Source organism: Zalophus californianus, chromosome 3 (genome assembly GCF_009762305.2).
Source record: "Zalophus californianus isolate mZalCal1 chromosome 3, mZalCal1.pri.v2, whole genome shotgun sequence".
In the NCBI taxonomy this organism is placed as follows: Eukaryota; Metazoa; Chordata; class Mammalia; order Carnivora; family Otariidae; genus Zalophus; species Zalophus californianus.
Window position 1 is genome coordinate 69,683,044 of NC_045597.1, and position 19,528 is coordinate 69,702,571.

At 39.3% G+C, this 19,528-nt stretch overlaps 1 protein-coding gene across 5 annotated transcripts in view; it reads right to left on the reverse strand.

The window, feature by feature from the left end:
• The window catches only part of FRY (FRY microtubule binding protein), a 447,087-nt gene that overhangs the window by 199,893 nt on the left and 227,666 nt on the right, over positions 1-19,528 (reverse strand). The gene's annotated exons all lie outside the window — the stretch shown is intronic.

Here is a 19,528-nt window from a genome sequence, read left to right on the forward strand (position 1 = left end):
ATTGTAACCACTTTTAAGGGTACAATTCAGGGTAGTAAAGACATTCACAATGTTGTGCGACCATCAGCACTATGTATTTTATAAAGACCCCTTTTAATGTCAAAAATTTTCCAGGAACTCCCAACTGCAAAACATGCACTCACAGCTCCAGGCATACAAGAGAGTAATTCTATTTTAGTATCTGTTGTTTAAAAGTATAAATGACAGGGGCGCCTGGGTGGCTCAGTCGTTAAGCACCTGCCTTTGGCTCAGGTCATGATCCCAGGGTCCTGGGATCGAGTCCCGCATCGGGCTCCCTGCTCAGCGGGAAGCCTGCTTCTCCCTCTCTCACTCCCCCTGCTTGTGTTCCCTCTCTCACTGTGTCTCTGTCAAATAAATAAAATCTTTAAAAAAATAATAAAAATAAAAGTATAAATGACAGAGAACTAATACTATGCCTTCAATGATACTTTTAAAAAAGTTTTGTACTATAATAACAACAGTACTTATTTTATATACATTAGAAGAAATGGAATACATCTATATGGGAGACTAATTTACTCAGCCAAAAGATGCTTAGCACACCTGTGGATCTGTAGACTTTCACAGTAACTCAGGAGTTCATATCTTGGGAACCTTCTCTTGCTACTACCTGAAAGACAGGATCCTGCTACAGTGGGGGAAGGTGACTGTGAACCCTCCCACACCCTGAAACTTCCCATGCTTAAAAGTTACTTTTTCCCCCTATTAATTAGATGGGAATGCTCATGAGAATGATATTTTAAACTTACACATATTTGCATACATACGAAGGAAACACTGATATGGTAAGTTGTTGCTATACACAACTCATGTGGGTCCGTTAGCCAAGAATTTGGGTTCAGTACCTCAGCAAAATAAGGAAAACAATGTAAAGGTACGTTAACTATTTTTTCACAAATATGCTGTCTTCATCATATTCTTTGAAGACTTAGTTTAAATGTTCCTCCCAAGATTAAGCCCTTTCTCAGTTCTCCTTCCTAGAGCCACCTGTTAGTTGTCACATGGGACTCTGCATCTATTCTTGTTAGCATTTTCACTGTGTTGCAACTTGTCTCTCTCCCCACACGCTGAGGACATAGTTGGGACTTATTGCCAGGGTTTGTTAAATGACTGAATATATGTCTACGCATTTGGAAAGATAGCTCTGGGCACAGAGAATCAAGCTCACATTTCACCATTCCCAAGTAATTTCTTTGCATTGACACAGATTTTATCAGTGTCAGGAGGCTTAAAAGTAGACCTGGGGAAAAGAATATCATGCTGGCTAAATAAAAAGTAAAGAGAAAAAGAAGAAAGTTAGGGAAGGAGGTAGGGAGAGGAGAGAGAAGGGAGAAGAGGGAGGCAAACGTGCTCCAGCTCAGAAGAGAGCCATATGAATACAGAGCGAACACCAGGAAGACTCAAGGTAAACTGCAGAGGCATGCTTCTGCTTGAGGTTCTCCTGCAGGAGACCAGCTGCATAGAATCCAGAGTCTAAGAATCCAAGGTCTGCATATTCAAGACACCCTGGTTCTCAAAGAGCATTAAGTAAGTAGTAAAGTGAAATCGACACAGAATAAACAACCAGTAAAGAACAAATAGAAATAGACTATGGCAAAGGAGGCTAAAAATAATGGTCTCGTTCATCCAATTAGAACAGTGTGCTTTTACATTTTTTAAACATTTGTTTTTTATTTTAATAGCAATTTTACTTATTTACTGAAAATTTGTTAACTGAATTGAATGATATGTGTTTTTTTTTTAATCATTGCGAAAAAACTTAACTTTGGGGTGATGGATCCTTGAAAATTCTTAGTGGTCCAAAGCTAAGAGCCTTAGCCTTGCCCAGAAGCTCCAGCTCACTGGGGGACACTGAACAAAGAGCTGAGCAAACCAAAAACATCGGGAGACTTGGCATTGAACATCAGTGGCTGCTAAAAGCACAGAAAAGAGCTAACTAGGCATTAGGTCCCTTCTCATGAGAACAAGCACTATGAAATAGTCTTGACCAAAACAAATAAAAAAACCCACCAGACCTGAGTCTGACCAAGCCTCGGAGGCAATGTCCAGTTTTTAGGAAATACAGCAGTTAGGGGAATATGTTACACTATGCCAAAGGGATGCAATCAATAAAATCCAGACTGAAAGAAACTCTGAAGGAAAGAAAAGTGTTTTTTTCAATAAATAAGCTGCAAGGGGGAGAAATGGCGGCGGGGGGTGGGGAGGGAATTCTGTTGATTTTTTTAAAAAGATGATGGCAATGTGAGGATCTTAGCTTGGGAAAAAAGAAACCTGTTAAAAAAGTATGATACTCGTGAGACTATTGGCAATTTGAACACTTTTTGTCTATTTGATGATGTTAAGGGATGACTGCTACTTTTTTAGATGTGGTAATAATACTGCAGTTTTGTTTAAAAGAGAGTATCTTTCAGAGATACATGCTGAAAAATTCAGAGATGAAATAATATAGTTTCTAGTATTTGTTTCAAATAATATTCAGGGGAAATGTAGGGAGTGTGTAACAAATTGGCTGTGCGTTGATAACTGTTGAAGTTGGGTTCATTTTATTGTCTTTCTACTTCAGTAATGTTTGAAATTAACCATAAGAAAAACAAACACAAAACAGGAGAACATGATGCATCACTTCTGTCATTGCTTAAATTTTTTTTTCTTTACAGTATCTCGCTTTTCAAGATAGTATAAGCTACTTCTTAAAACTTATTTTAATAGCACTTATCCAACAAGTTATCTTTTCCTAACGGGGTTGCAGAAGGACCCTCTCCCCATTGCTTTCCATTTACAGATAGGATTTGGTAGCAGATATCTTGCCTGCTGTGTGAGAAGCAACACACAGCTCTGTGTGCACTGTGGGCTTTTCTTTGAATTTGCTCCCCCTGAATCAAAGAGCACTGCTGTCCTCACCCATCCAAGAGGGATTTTTTCCTGTTGTGAAGAATCTTGTAAGGGTTTCGAGTATTTCCATAAGAAAAGAGAAAGGTCCCTATTTGTGCTTCTCACACCTTGGGAAGTTCCTCCCTCCCTGTCCCTCCCCTCCCCTAAGAAAACACAAACTCTGAAAGCTCTTCCGCGCCTTGTATCTCCCTGAAAAGGGCAGAGGAAGGCCATTGACTTCTCCCTCAATTTCCAAACAATTTCAGTGTCTGCTATAGCTACATTCTCCCTTTTAGTCTTTTCACACTCAGCCTCTCTATAATCGAGAGGAGAAAAGACGGCCATATGAGACAGAACAGGGGCAGTTAGACAAGTCTAGAAAAGGCTCATGTATCAAAAGGTGTCCTATTTGTGGGATACAAGGGGCTTATTTAAGAAATCATTTTCTATATCTGAATGTTTAGGGACCTAAAAAAAAAAAATCCCAAATATGTCCCATACAGTAGGACTTCACTAATCTAAAAAGATCCAAACTATCGCCCTCAGAGATATTTCAATAAACATGTAAACCAGCAATATCACTAGAGTTAATATGAGATTATTTAATGTGTTAAATACATCACCAACCTTGCTTAGGATGCTCTTTTCATCTCTTTTAATGATTTTAGCAGTTGGACGTAGTGGTTCAGTGCATGGGCTTTGGAGTCAGAGACTCGAGTTTGGATTCTAGTTCCCCTTATTTATAAACATACGAATTTTACTTAACCTCTGTAACTTTCAGTTAACTTTTAGGTAAAATAAAGATGAATAATACCAACCTAATCTCAGAGAACAGAAAGAAGAATAGCTTGGAGTACTCAATAACCAATAGTCATTAACATTATTGAAATTCCTTTTAAGACCATTATTATTGGAATTAGATCAGATTAAAATATGTAACCTCTTTCATAATGTTTAGGAGCTGAAACTAAGTTCCACTCCTTTTTTTCAGGGTAGTGTACACTCCCACTAACATGATTTAAGCTTTAATTTTAGCTTCCTGGAAGTTTCCAAGTATAACTAGAAAGCCGTATTACAGAGAGTAGGAAAAAATAAAACATTATAAGGAGTAATTGCTTTTCTCTCTTAAAAAATAAAAGTCTAAGGTTATTATAGTGATTTTAATTCTTAATATGTAATTTGGAGGAAACCTTTTAATTTAATGGTGGGATGGTTTAAAAAAAAAACAAAACCAAAAACAAACCACCACCAACCTTCTCAAGTCTTGACATGACAGTGTTTTTGATTATAAGAACAAGTCGTGGCATAGTTGACTCAGGATTTTGATGCTATCAGCAGTGAAATTTTATAATCCACATGTCTGGTCTGAGTAGCTAACAATTTTCAGAACTGAACCACCACAATTCGGGTCTCCACAACACGAGGAGGGGAGAGTGGGTAGCGAGCTGTCCCATCAAGTGCTGATAGCTCCTCCGAGCAGGGAGCTATGGACTCGACTGTTGAAATGCCACTAAAGCATTTCATCCAGAGCCCACAGCGGCAGGCACCCTACCTAGTCTGAACTAAAGAAAAACAAGGTTCAAAATATCTTTATGTTTGATACATATTTTTCTCTTCAGATATTATTGGTGCAGCTTTTAGTCAACTTTGGAGACAGATCTAAGGAGTGAGCCTGAGAACTCACAGTTCTGAGTACCAGACTATTTCTCCTCAAAAGACTCCCCCTACATGAGGGGCAATCTGGGACCCAGGGGGTCTGAACTGCCCTGAAGATATACTCTGGTCATTTTGATTTCCTGTCAGTATCATTGAACTTATAGCAGGAGACTGAGCGGTCCTGAGGTCTGTCTTGGTTTGTCCACAGGTAAAAAGGGACATCACCCCATGGCATCCTCACTGGGTTTGTGATAAGACTAATCAGCAGGACTTGGAACGCTTGGAGGTATGTGGAAGAAGGGTGCTTGTGGAAACTGACACAGCCATGTTTCCCCTTATTCTGTTCAGTATTTAAGATTAACTTTTTAAAGATTTTATTTTTTTATTTGACACAGAGAGAGAGAGAGAGAGTGAGATAGCAAGATAGTGAGAAAGAGAGAGAGAGAGAGAGAGAGAGAGAGCGCACTTGAGCATGAGCAGGGAGGAGGGGCAGATTCAAATCTGGAAGAATATTTTGGCACTTAAAAAAAACAAACCTAGAAACTCTCAAGAGAATCTGTCCTATTTGCAGCTGGCTTTGTAAATTTCAGTGAAGCCTATTTCTTTGCCATGTCCAACAGTCCCAAGTTCAAATCCATTATTTGAACAGTAGAGGGGAAACTTCAATTAAATTCAGCTACAAAGTTAATCTTCATTTTAATTGAACAAAAGAGCAGTTCCCACAGGCATTTTTTTTTCCTTTTTTGAAACAATGGCAGCTACCAAGAAATGTAAGATATCACCTTTACTCATCTGTTTCTGGGTTACATTCTATTTTGTTGGTATTTCGATTTTTTTCTGGTCCCAATACACTGCACTAATGGTGCATGCTACGTCCATTAAGAGGACATTCAGTGCATGTGGATGGACCTTTCCCTGCCTCGTCTGGGACCCTGCTCCATCAGCCAGCTCCTCAGTCCCCCCCAGTGTCACCCTCCCCCTTCGGCAGGCTCTCTCTATTATCAACATGCTTAGACCTTTTCATTGTAGTGCCTGCCTTGACCACATACCCACTGTTTTCTTTCTATGCCCTTCTCATCTTTAGTTCTTCAAGGAGTGGTCTATATGTCCTGTATCCCCTTCCTTCCCCATTCTTTCTTCAATCCCCTGCAATCTCTTCTGTCACCACTAAAAACACTCACCCTAGAGGCACCAGTGATTTTCTAAATGACAAATCTGGTGGCCATTTTTCAGTAGTTTTCTTTCAGATCTTTCAGCTGCAATGAGACTCCCTTTTGTTCACTTGAATCACCCTATTCCTCCACGTTTTCTTCTCCTACTTGTTTAGGCATCCCTTCTCTGTGTCCTTCATAGGCTAGCTAGTCTTTCTTCGAAAATGTTTATATTCTCCAGGGCTGTCCTTGGAGACTTGAAATCAGTCATGTTCTGATTTTCTTCTGTCACCACTAACATATCACACACACACACACACACACACACACACACACCCTTCTCAGACCCAACCAAATCACCTCTCACCAAAAAAATCCTATTTGCCCTTCGAGGTTCATTTATCTCACCACACTTTTCCCGATGACTCCTATGAGAAGTGACAGCTCCGTTTCACTCTTCAGTAGCTCTTCTGGTATTCTCTAGCTCTTGTGTACCTAACCAATGTCATCCTAGTTATTCATGGACATATCATTTCCCAAGTAGATCAGAGCTTGGACTTTAGAGTCAATCAAACTAGGTTATGAATTGGGGTATTAACCCTAACTATACCACCTTTGGTATGTCTTATTAAATCTCTCAGGTTCAGCCTCTCTGACTAAAAATGAAGGAGGCCATGGGTCTAGGGGTTAAGAGGAAGAGTCCCAGAGTTAGATGGTCCATGGTGAATGTCAGCTCCACCACTTGCTGACTGTGTTCTTTGGACTAGTTACTTAAATTCCTTGTATGTGAAGTGGGGTAGTAAGAGTAACTACACCTTATGATGTTGATGTGAAGATTAGGTGGGTTAATATTATTCAAGCATTAAGAACAGTGCTTGGCTGTATGTAAACACAAACTGTTATTATTTTTACCCCCACCTTCTAGGGTTAATGTGAAGATTAGTGTGCCTGAAATATGACAGATGAGCAAAAAATGGTAGTCATTCTTCATCTTTCTTTTTGTATAATACACAGCATCAATCATTTGTACTTGGAAGTTGGAAAATACTATCTATTTATATATCTATCTGTAAGCTGTTATCAAAAGTACCTTATAAAACATACATTCTTATAATTGCTAGCATGATCTGTGGCTATCAAGACTTGTGCTGGTTAAAATTGTACTCAAAAACTATTTGTTGACCCAAATGCCCATCAAAATGTGACCACATAAACACACTGCAGCCTATACATTAAACGGAATTCTACTCAGCAATGAAGATGAACAAATTACTGATAAACAATAAAATAATGGATGCATCTCAAATACATTATGCTGAGTGAAGCAAACTAGACCCAAAAGAGTACATTTTGTATGGCTTCCATTTATATGAAGTTCTAGAAAATGGAAATCTATACACAGATCAATAGTTGCCTGAGGTCAGGGGTGGTCGTATATGGTCCACCTTCACAGGGCACAAGAGAACTCATTGGAATGACAGAAATGTTCTACATCTGGATTGTGGTTGTGTGGACACATGTGCATGAATTTGCCAAAATTCATCAACTGTAGATTTAAAATCTCTGCAGTTTAATGTATGTAAACTCTACTGTAATGCTGATTTAAAATAAAACTCTTCATTGGATGAATGAGAAGAAGAATCCTCAATCTGTCTGAATGGCACTGTATTTTCCTGAAGACCAAATGGAGGAGGGGAGGCCACTGTGATGGTAATGATTTCACTTTAGGAATGGGAGCCACTGCCTGGTTTCCATACTCTCTTCCTACAGCTAGTCTATCGTGAGCATGAGTGTGGCATTGTTTGCCTTTGAGGAGCTCATAATATGTTATTCTGTCCACTGGGAATCCCAGGAAATCTTGGGCAGGGGGGTGTGGATGAAGCCACAGAGCTGATATTTATGAGGTGAGACACACTGATCCCAGGGTCACTGGGCAAATTTGGATTTACTTAGAACACCTTGACTGACCAATGTGGTACGTATACAGCACTGTTCAGATGGGAAGGAGTGCATGCTACACACTTTCTCAGGGTGTTACTGACAGGTCAGAAGCTCACATTGGTGAGTAGAGACCATTGCACTCAGTGCTGCAGACAAGTCTCCTCTCAGGTGGAATCTGGTCACCCAGTGCCATCATCTGAACCCCAGCAGCTAGAGCAAACCCCAAGTGAACCAGGAATGCTGCCATTCTGGAATTAGAATTTGACACACAGAGATAAGCATTTTCATTTCTGTTGAAGTTCTACTGTCCGTAAGTATCTTGAAGTTTTATTTTCTACATGAGCTATTTCTACATGATGCTTCAGGCAGGATCTTCTTCATGATTATCATTATATAAAATTCATTGCATACCCCAATTTGTGCAGCCAAACAAAACTTCTTAGTCAAAATTTAAATGATCCAATTACTTGAGCTAAGGAAAAAAAGGTTTGGTTTTTCTGGTAAAATAAAAGGCAAACTCTGGGGATAAAGAATAGAAAAATAGGTAGGTCAAAATCTACTTACCTATCTATCTTTTAAAGTGCTATTAAAAGACAATGTTCTGGAACTAGATAGAGGCGAAAGCTATACAACCTGTGAATACTGATTGAATTGCTCTCTTTGAAAGGGTGAATTTTATGGTATGTGAATATATCTCACTAAAAAGCAATACATCCATTTCAGGTCAATCAAAAATAGTTAAAGATGATGGTACTTGACTTCCTTTTTGTGGTCTTTGATTCCTGGGCTCAGCGACTGAATCATCTTGGAAAAGCCTACTAGAATATTCCAGCCCCACTTAATGTGATTACAACTTATGAATTGAGTAGAAATCCCCAAAGGCATCAGGAAGTACCATCAAATGGAATACTGTATTTTACAAAATCGTTTAAGCCAGAGAGTACAAGATCTATAAGTCAGCAACAATCAAAAATATCTAATAAAATGTGTCTTATTATTCTTAATATGACCTGTGGAAATCCAGACTTCTGCTGGTTAAAATTACTAAATTGCTACAGTAAAGCCCGCTGCTGCCTAAAACCGTATTAATCACACTTTCAGGAATGTCAAAATGCAAAATGCTATGTGGAAACATAGAGATATTATATCATAGTGAATGTCCAGATGGGCCTCTAGTGCTCATTACTATGTCATATTATTGAACTTATTTTTATTGGCCTTTCCTGTTACTTTAAAACATGATGCTATATTTTCAAATATTCTTTTGTGCTAAAATGAAATCTCCATAAATAGTAAAAAGAAGCATATAATCTGAAAGAACCAGACTGAAAATAACTTGAGGAACGACCTTCCCCTGGTTTTGTATTCTCAAGAAGAAGAAACTTTAGTAATTTTCTCATAAAGTCACTGGACATAAAAATTAAGGTCCTACCCATGGATGAACTGAATTGAATACTGTGAAGTTCAAGGAAAAAGCCCTTAGGGTTTTTTTTATTACTTCATAATACTTTGCATATGGTTTATTTGCTGTAAGTTTCAGTTGAAATTTTACTATCACGGTGCATTAAATTTCATTTTACTGCCAAGAAATCCTACTTAACAACCACAAAAGAAATCGTTTGGTCTCTATGATCCCAAGAATACTCATAATAAGGAAAACACAATTTAATTTGAACAGTGTATAGAAAAATGGGAGTTTGTGAGCTCATCTGAAAGATCACTTCATTCAGCAGCTAAATGAAACCTTTCAACTATTATCCCTGGGCTTTAACTCCTAATACTATTTTGTTTCTGTGTAGGGTGAGTTTCCAGATTTCTGGCGGATGCCTTTATGGATTAAGTAAGCGGTGCCAGGCTGAGGTGCTTTGCTAAGAAATCATTATTTTTAAAGTTATTTATTTATAATTTGGACAATGAGCTAGTACTTTGTCAAGTCTAATGTAAGTATTTCTCACCTGACCAGAATGGTTTCTTAGTCTCCTTTCAGGACAACATTAGTTTGATTCTATCACTACACTCAATAGGGAACTCAATCTAGAAATTATTTTCATTCTTTTTCAATTTCCCTTATTAGATTTATTGAAGCAAGAGAGGCCTCTGTTTAAAGAGGAGTGTGGCTAAAAGCACTAGCTGCTTGTCCTTCTGGGAAGCCGACTCAAATCCACAGGGAGGATTTGATGCAGAGAGGCATTAAAGCTGGTATTCTGCTATTTACACATCCTTAGTCATCAGACATGTAACATTTGGTTAGGATAGGAAGATAGGCATATACAACAGTACAGAAAACCCACCATCTTGCAAATTTGGGCACGGTGAAATATCATGAAATATAACATGGTTGAGGTTAGTGACTAGCTATCAGGCTACAGGCATGACTAATATACCGATCCAATAAATAAAGATCCAAAGTTAATTAGAGGCAGTAATTCTATCTTTCAGTCAGTACAGCATGATTTCCTAATTCACAAATTCCTTAAATATTGAAAAGGTTCCTGATGAAAAGATCTGATATTTTCTGATATTGAGCAGTCTGCAGATAACTCCGATTATCTAAAGAGGTGAAATACAGGATTATGGCCAACTGTTCAATCTCTGTATGTGCTAGAGGTGAAAACACAAGCTCTTTTGTAACTACAAATAGATTGTATCCTAACCTTGGTCTGTTAACTCATCGGATCCAGTCCAAAACATAAGAGGAAGCTAGGGTGAGTGTGCATTTCACTTGCCAAAGGCCTTGGTTACTTAGAGCCACAGTCGAATTCATTAAAACTGCTAGAACAAACAACTCATCATACCTAGTTTGTTGGTGGCAGGCTACCAGTGTGTTACTGTTACAGTGCAACATCCTGCCTACCTTCAGAGTTAACGGGAGCACTGTCCTGACGCCAACACCGTGACCTCAGCACCCAGGAGGAGCTGAAAGCCTGAGATGCCGGGCCGAGGAACAAAGATTTGTCAACAGACGTTGCTGCAGGAACCTAGAACACCATTAGCGTGCAGTAATGCTGTCATCAGCTAATTGCCTGGCCTTTCAACGTTGGTGCCAGCTGCCCATGACTGGTATTCACACAGGTTTGGTCTTAAGGCATGACATATTTCATTCCAGATTCATGGTGTGTGGTGCAAGATAGCCCGGCATCCTTTATTCTTCAAAGACTTGCACAACAAGAAAATATTTTGTGCTTCTTCTAGTTTACTTTTAGACTTACATTACAACAGAAATTGCCTTGTTTGTTTTAGGTTAGCAAACCTGCTAGAGCATGTTATGTTATGAAGTCTCCATTCCAGAACAACACAGTTAGCATCACTATGAGTAAGTGTCTATCACCCTACATCTGTGCTCCAAGCTCAACCCAGTGATAACATCTGGAGGATCTTGCCTGTGTCTTGCCCATTAACTATTTTGTGAGCAGGGGCTATCGAGGCTCAAGCAATCCCAATGATAAACTCTCCCATTTTCATATCACTGTTCATCAGAAAAGGGTTTTTAAATATCAGAACATGAGAGGAAGGCAAGCACCGCCCTCTCGCTCAGTCACAGGCTCTGCTAGAGGACAAGATGAAAGTTAGATGTGTTTTCTTCTTTTGAAGTTGTAGGCAGATCTTTTCCTTTTCCAGGTTTCAATCAAAGTAGAGAAAAAATTACTTGCTTTCTAAGTCTTAGGAAAATTAGAATTTCTTGTTTTTCTTGTTGACATTTTATGCCAATAGACTATAGATCTAGATGAAACCCCTGGCCCAATACCTGATTTAATTTCTCCTGCAGTTCCTTGTAAGGATACTGGAAGCTTAAACCAGGGTGGATTCGCCAAGATGTGACTTAATACATCCAGAGATGTGGAGAATTGATGCTTGTATTTATTATATACATTAGAACTAAATCTGTGCCTGGTTGTCAACATTTCATTGAAAAGAAGACAATGATGGGTCATACTTAAATGCTTTGTTAGAAGCACAGGCTAGTAAAATCAAGTTTCTTGTTTGTGGGCTAAATTAGGGGAAGGAGGGCAGACAGAAGAGGCTGCCTCACGAGTGTGGCTGAAAATTCTTGGAAGTTATAACTTCCACTTATAATATAAATAAGTCCTGGGGATATAATGTACAGCATGGCAACTCTAGTGACAACCCTGTATTGTATATTTGAAAGTTGATAAGAACGTACATCTTAGAAGTTCTCATCATAAGAAAAAAATAGTAACTGTGTGGTAATGGATGCTACTACATTTATTGTGGTAAACATTTTTTTAAAAGATTTTATTTATTTATTTGAGACAGAATGAGAGAGAGAGAGAGAGAGCACATGAGAGTGGGGAGGGTCAGAGGGAGAAGCAGACTCCCCGCTGAGCAGGGAGCCCGATGCGGGACTCCATCCCGGGACTCCAGGATCATGACCTGAGCCGAAGGCAGTCGCTTAACCAACTGAGCCACCCAGGCGCCCTGTGGTAATCATTTTGCAATAAGTACATATTTCAAATCATGTTATATACCGATAACTAATACTAATCCGCCTAAAATGAATTCATCTAAAACTCACATGTTACATTATATCATGTGTCTTTATATTTATATTATATTATATCATGTATATCATGTCAATTATATCTCAATAAAATGGGGGGAAAAGAAAATCAGTTTGAACTGATGACTCACTTCAAGAAAATTAAATATTTCTCCCTCTGAGGTTGTCAATAAATGTAAACACATGAATGAGAAAAAGAAAATTCTTGAAATTTTCTGAACTTGCTTTATTTAGTTGAATAATACAGCCTTTCATATTTTGGGCCACTGGCTTCCCAGTGTGGCCCGGCATGAAGATGTTCCTACTTGTTTCTGAGACCCCTACCCTCAAGAACCCAGGACATTTCTTCTTAGAAAGCTTTTGAAAACCATTCTGTGTGGACTCACTCTCTAGGTTTTCCCAGTTTATACACGGGTAAGCCTCAGATATTTTGCTGGAGATACAGTGAGATTGTGGGAGTGCTGTCCTCTCTTGTATACTTTTATTTGCTTGCTTCTGTCACCTCCCAGAGCACAAGTCCCTACAGGATCCAGACCAGGTCTGCTTAAACCAGCTTTGGCTGTGTCTTTCTCAGAGCCATGGCAGAGTTCAGAACAACCATTTGACAGCAACAGTGAATGGCCAACGGCAGACATCCAACTGTCCTGCTCAAGCCTCCATTCCTTTTGAACAAACGCAAAGCGAGGAAGCACCAGGCTGACTTCAAAGAAATATACCAGATTTGGTTAGTTGATACCTATTCTTGAGTGATGACGACAACAATGATGATGACTGAGCACTTAGTAGGTGCTAAGGATTACAGCAGGAGCTCCACACATTACCTCTAACCCTCTCAACTGCTCTGTGTGCTAGGTTCTGCTACTCCAATTTTGCAAATGAGAAAAAAGGGAGATTGACTGGCTGGCTCAAGGCCACACGACACTAAAGAGGTTGAATCAGGATTCAAATTCAGATCAGACTGAATAAAAAGTTGTTTTGTCTTTACCTTTATCCGTTCTTGTCCATTAAATCTACAAAGTCAAGATTATGGGTGCTCTTGATTTTGATAAGCTGAAGAGTCTTGTTTTTGGAAGAGTTTATTGAGAAGGTAATTGCCTGTGACTACAGTGACAGATGCCATATAAATGGAGAGACTCAGAGATAATGAGAACATACATTCTGAGACTGTCCAACTGCTTAGAGTCAACCTGACTCTCCTCTTCACATATTGCTAAGGTGAAGAAGGGAGCAGATGACCATATCAATGAATAATGAGGTATCCTTAGATGCCCCGAGGCAGAAGGCTGAGAATCAGTATCTCTTGTACTCAGCAGATACGAGGCATCATCTGCTGGGGAGTACAAAGGACAAAACAAAATCCATTATCAGTTTAGAGGTTGGCAAGATGACCCTCAGAAGCACAGTTTCCTACAAAGACATTCCTTTTAAGCTACTATATTGTTTCATCTATTCATCCATCTATCCATTCACTCATTTATCATATAGTCATTCATTCATTTATTGAAAAACCCTTTACTGTCTATTGTATATAAAGCAGAGTCCTAGACATGGGGACATGCGGTGTGCGTGCGTGTGTGTGTGTGTGTGTGTGTGTGTGTGTGTGTGTGCTAAAGATGAATCAGACAGTTATTGCCTCTAAGGAACTTACTGTCTAGTATAGTGTTTCTTCAACTTTAAAAAATCTATCTCCCACCCACCTGCCATGAAAATATGTATTTTACACTATGGTCTGATATACATACATGTGACTCAAAGTTTTGTAAAGCGTTATTTACCCTTAAAACCTATAATGTACTCTGATATTTTCTTTTCTTTCTTTTTAAAAGTTTTTTATTAAGATTTATTTATTTTTATTTGACAGAGAGAGCACAAGTAGGGGGAGCAGCAGAGGGAGAGGGAGAAGCAGGCTCCCCACTGAGCAGGGAGCCTGATGCTGGGCTCCATCCAGGACCCTGGGATCATGACCTGAGCTGAAAGCAGATGCTTAACCGACTGAGCCACCCAGGCAGCCCTACTCTGATATTTTCTATTCTAGCCTATTCTAATACTCTAGTTCAATAAACATGGTACAGTTTGCTTGAGGGAATGAGACAGTGCTTCAGATAGAGATTTAGAGGTGTGTATATTCACATCTACATAGCTGTATGGAGTCAGCAGGGAAGAAATCAAGTAAACTTTTTCAGATGATGAGGTACTTGAGCGGGACCTTGGAACATAGGCTAAAAGACAGGCAGGAAGAGGCAGGAAGGAGGCAGCATGCGGAAATGCACCGTGGCAGGCAAGCATGGACTTGAAACATGGTTTGGTAAAGGTGCAGGGTCAGGAAGTAAGACAGACTGTAGCCAACTCAAGGAGTGCAGGGTGTGAAATAAAGGTTTTGAACAAGGAAATGAAAGGGACAGGGTTGTATTTAGGGAAGATTCATCAGACAGGATCAGAAGAGGAATGGGTGACAATACCCTCACTCTTCCTTTCATGTACTTCGAAGCCACTCCGCCTTGCCATGGAACTTCTGCTTGCAATGAGCCTCACAGTGCAGAGGCCCACCCTGGCCTTATCTGCACGAGAAGCAAACCAAAAATTCTGCAGAAGACTGGCAGGAAAAGGGACTAAGGAAGCTAAAATCTCACATGCTATAAACACTTGGAAATATTGAAAGAAATGTATTTTTTTTTTAATGCAGAAATAAGTTCACCAGAAAGGAAAAGGGAAATGAAAAGAAAGAAGACATGAGGTGACGAAGTGGCTGCACAGGGAGAGGACTATTGGTCTCATTACCCTGGAGGCCTTCTTTGTTGCCCACTTGGGGACAGGAAACAAAGCTGTGGGCCTTGAGAGGTGGGACACTGGAAATAAGACACTTACAGAAAGTCTGGTGCCAAAAACGAAACAATGCATAGAGAAAAATCTATCCACTGGCACAGGAAGATAAAAAGATATTCCAATGGTCCCTGCCTGGGTTTGGGTAAAAATAGCAACAACATCTTCCCTGAAAATTTGAAATCAGAGTCCCAAGTCTTACATGAATTTGGGGTTTACCTGTATCACCTTTTAGGTGCATAAACTCCCAAGCCAACATAATATTTGGCCCCAGATAGTGATAACTCTGGAGGTAATCTAAAAGAGGACACAAAAAATGTAGTTTAAGGTGATCAAAGACATAAAATAGAAATCATAAACTTAAGAAAGGAACAAAATACACCTAACTAGATTTTATTTTTATTTTTTAATTTATTTTTTAAAGATTTTATTTATTTATTTGAGAGAGAGAGTGAGAGCACAAGCAGAGGGAGAGGGAGAAGCAGACTCCCCACTGAGCAGAGAGCCCGATATGGGGGTAAATCCTGGGATGGTGGGATCATGACCTGAGCAGAAGGCAGATGCTTAACCAACTGAGCCACCCAGGCGCCCCCTAACTAGATTTTAAAAGAGAACCAGAGCACTTCCAAAAATGAAAAACAGTCACCAAAATTATAATTCTTTTTTTTAAAGATTTTATTTATTTGAGAGAGGGAGGGAATGAGAGAGAGAGCACATGAAGGGGGGAGGGTTAGAGGGAGAAGGCAGACTCCCTGCTGAGCAGGGAGCCCGATGAGGGACTCGATCCAGGGACTCCAGGATCATGACCTGAGCCGAAGACTGTCGCTTAACCAACTGAGCCACCCAGGTGCCCCAAAATTATAATTCTTAATAGGCAAGTTAAACAACTGATTAGACACAGCCCAAGAGAGTGTTAATTGAGGATGGACCCGAGAAAATTACTCAGAGTGCAGTAGCAAGAGACAAGAGGCAGAAATAATAAAAGAAGGGTAAAAAAGATGAAATAGAGCATAAGGTCCAAAATACATCTAATAGGAATACCAGAAAAAGAGGGAAAGTGGAGGAATGGCAATATTCAAGTAATTAATGGCTAAGAATTTTCCAGAATTGATAGAAGATATAAACCCTCAATTCAAGAAGCATGGGAGTCTCAAAAAAGAAAATAAAAATTACTCCACATCCAGAGTGTAGTGAAACTGAAGAACACTACAGACAAAGAGAAAAACCAGAAAAGCAAATAGGGAACAAAATCAATCATCCAGAAATAACAAATCAGCCAAAGACTTTGCCATAGCAATGTTAGTGGGAACATAGTGAAATATATCGCCAGAAGTCTAGGCAGGGGTATAAATGTCAAACTAGAATTCTATTCCCAGCTGAACTACCACGGACTGCTGAGGGAGAAATAAAGACCTCTTAGATAAACAAGACCAAGTGATTTACCACCCACTGATTCTTATTTAAAGAACTACAAAAAACATATTTTGGGAAGAAGAAAATTTAAACAGAGGGAAAGAGTAGGAGGCAAAAGGAATAAGCATCCATTGTATTATTTTCTATACTTTTCTGATTTGAAATAAAAATATTAAAAAAAGCCACAGATGACCCAATTTAGCTTGTTTAAAACACTTTGCTTGGGAAAGGTAAAATAATGGTAAGACTGGATAAGAGCAAATGCTATCAACTAAGCCCATGAAGCAATAAAAGTAGAATACAATTATTGATTAATCCATAAATATCAATAAATATGACCTGAGCATCTTCTGAGCAAAAAGAACAATACTGTTAACCCAGTAAAAGATGTTTACAAAGAAAAAAAATCTAAAATTTAATTTTGGTAGAACATCTTTATTTCCTGTCCTTTTTTTTTATCATTAAAGTTAGCTATTTGGATTTTAGAAATTCACAAATACAACTTTAATATTTTGTGTAACTGTCTAATTGATGTGGAATTTTGAAGAATTTAGTCTTTTTTTTTTTTAAGATTTTATTTATTTATTTGCCAGAGAGAGACACAGCAAGAGAGGGAACAAAAGCCGGGGGAGTGGGAGGGGGAGAAGCAGGCTTCCCGCGGAGCAGGGAGCCCGATGCGGGGCTCGACCCCAGGACCCTGGGATCATGACCTGAGCTGAAGGCAGACACTCAACGACTGAGCCACCCAGGTGCCCCAAGAATTTGGTCTTTTAAAAGTAAACTGAAAAGTACAGATTCCGGAGGATTGCCACAGCTAATAAATCTATACTTCCAGCTTTTTGAAAATTATCCTTACTACTCCCATACACATTTTAATACACCAAAGATAATAAAATACAATTTTGTGATTTAATACAAACCTACATAAACTCAGGCTTTTAAAGGATTCAGTGTCTTTCACATAGACCTAACTCAGCAATAAAAATAGTAAGGGACATTTATTGGAATTCACTTTAACCATATTATACATACATCAAAAATAACACCTCTTATTATGGCTACAGAACAAAATGCCAAATGCACATTAACATCTTTTGAATCCAGTAGCAAGCCACAGAATCTACTCACACTTATTGTCTCATAAGTAAGCAAATATAAGGACAAAAATTACTAAGCATTTTCCAGCAGACCAAAAATGCAGATGGCACAGAAGCTTGTATCTCTGCCAAAAGATACAAGGGGAATAAATAGTCCCTTTTTATAAAAAGCAACAATACTAAAAATTGATTGATACATTTCTTGAGCTAAAAACATAATGTTCATGTACTTGGCCCTCAGCATCTAGTGGACTCTCATCCTCGGCGCACCATGAAGATTTGCTGATGAACAGGACTTACACTGTTTCTTTTCCATTTTTCTTGTTTGGGGACATTTAAGTTTTCTCACTGAAAGGAACAAAAATGCCTACCTCTAATTAAAAGAATGCTGTGGCACATATTAGTTGTTCAGACATACTGTTTACTCCAAGAAGAAAATGCTACGCATACAAATTCCGAGCTAGTAATGATGAGAAAGTTAAACCCAAACTATTTTACTTCGTAAATTCTCAAATAATGACATATAAACTATTATTTTGGAAAGACGGATGGCTCAGAAGGTGTCAGGGCCTAGCCTTTTCAGCATCTCTTTCAACTTTTGTAGAACCTCCCTATTCCTTAGGGCAAATCACCACGGCAATTTCAGAGAACCCTGATCTGCCACTGTTAAGAAGTGAAAGAACTCTTCTTTGGGGCTTCCCACTCTCTGCTCCTTAAACTCCCCCATGACCTTTGGAGCAAGGTGGCTTCTCACCCTCCCCCAGGGGAGACAGGCTGTACAGCCTCTGCATCTCTCGAGGTGTTTGGAGGGTTCCAAGAATCAGCACAATTTGGAGCAATGAGAACTTGAGTACTGGATTTTTGGCCGATTCAAGTTATAGGACAGCCCTGCATTGGTTTGTTTTAAAACATTAAAGAAGGTATCTGCAGATGAGGATGACCATGTAAAGACTGGCAACAGAATGTAGAGAGTTCAGAGGTGGGCTCTGAAGGCATCCAGCCTGAGTTCAAGTCAACACCGTGCGACCTTGGGCAATTACTTTGCCCTCTGTGTGCCAACATTTCCCATCTGTAAATGGGGATATAAATACTACCTACCTAAGGTCACTGTGAAGATTAAAGGACATAATAAATTAAGCCCAGTGACTGGCACATAGTACTTACTCCAGGAATATTAGCTATTATTATTAGCAGTAAGAGTAGCAGAAAAATTAAAAAAAAATAAGTGAATAGGGAAAAGGTATTGTCATAAGGTTTAATTTAAAGGATTAAAACTATAAAACCAAGAAGCGTTCTATAAAATAGGAAGCTAGAATCCATAAAGATAACCTCCATTGGTTTAATAAAAGCGTTGTTTATTTATTTATTTATTTGTCAGAGAGAGAGAGAGAGAGAGAGCATAAGCAGCGGGAGTGGGAGAGGGAGAAGCAGGCTTCCCGCGGAGCAGGGAGCCCGATGCGGGGCTTGATCCCAGGACCCTGGGGTCATGATGTGAACAGAAGGCAGATGCTTAACTGACTGAGCCACCCAGGCATTCCTCTAAATAAGAACTTTAAAATGCAAAATTTGTAACTTTCAGGCAACCACATATTTAACATTCTTGAACCCAAACCTTAAATTGTGATTCTTACAAAGGTCATTTTTCCTTTTTTTTTTTTTTTTTAAGAGAGAAAGAGTGGGTACAGCTAGGAGCAGAGGGAGAGGAAGAGAATCGCAAGCAGACTCCGTGCTGAGCGCAGGGCCCAACGTGGGGCTCGATCTCACGACCCTGAGATCATGACCTGCGCCAAAACCAAGAGTCCGACGCTTAACCAACTGAGCCACCCGGGCGCCCCACAAAGGTTATTTTTAAGAGATGATGTTGAGCATCATCCATTACGTATTTTTTTAAAGACTTGCTTTGTGGGTTCAATAGTATTATATTCAATTATTTTAAGCCCTGGTGCGGTAAAGCCAACCTCACATCATCTTGTCATGCCCCAGGATCCTCTCAAGAGGTAGAAAGCCGAGCTTCAGAGAAAAAGCTGTGTCATTCTGAG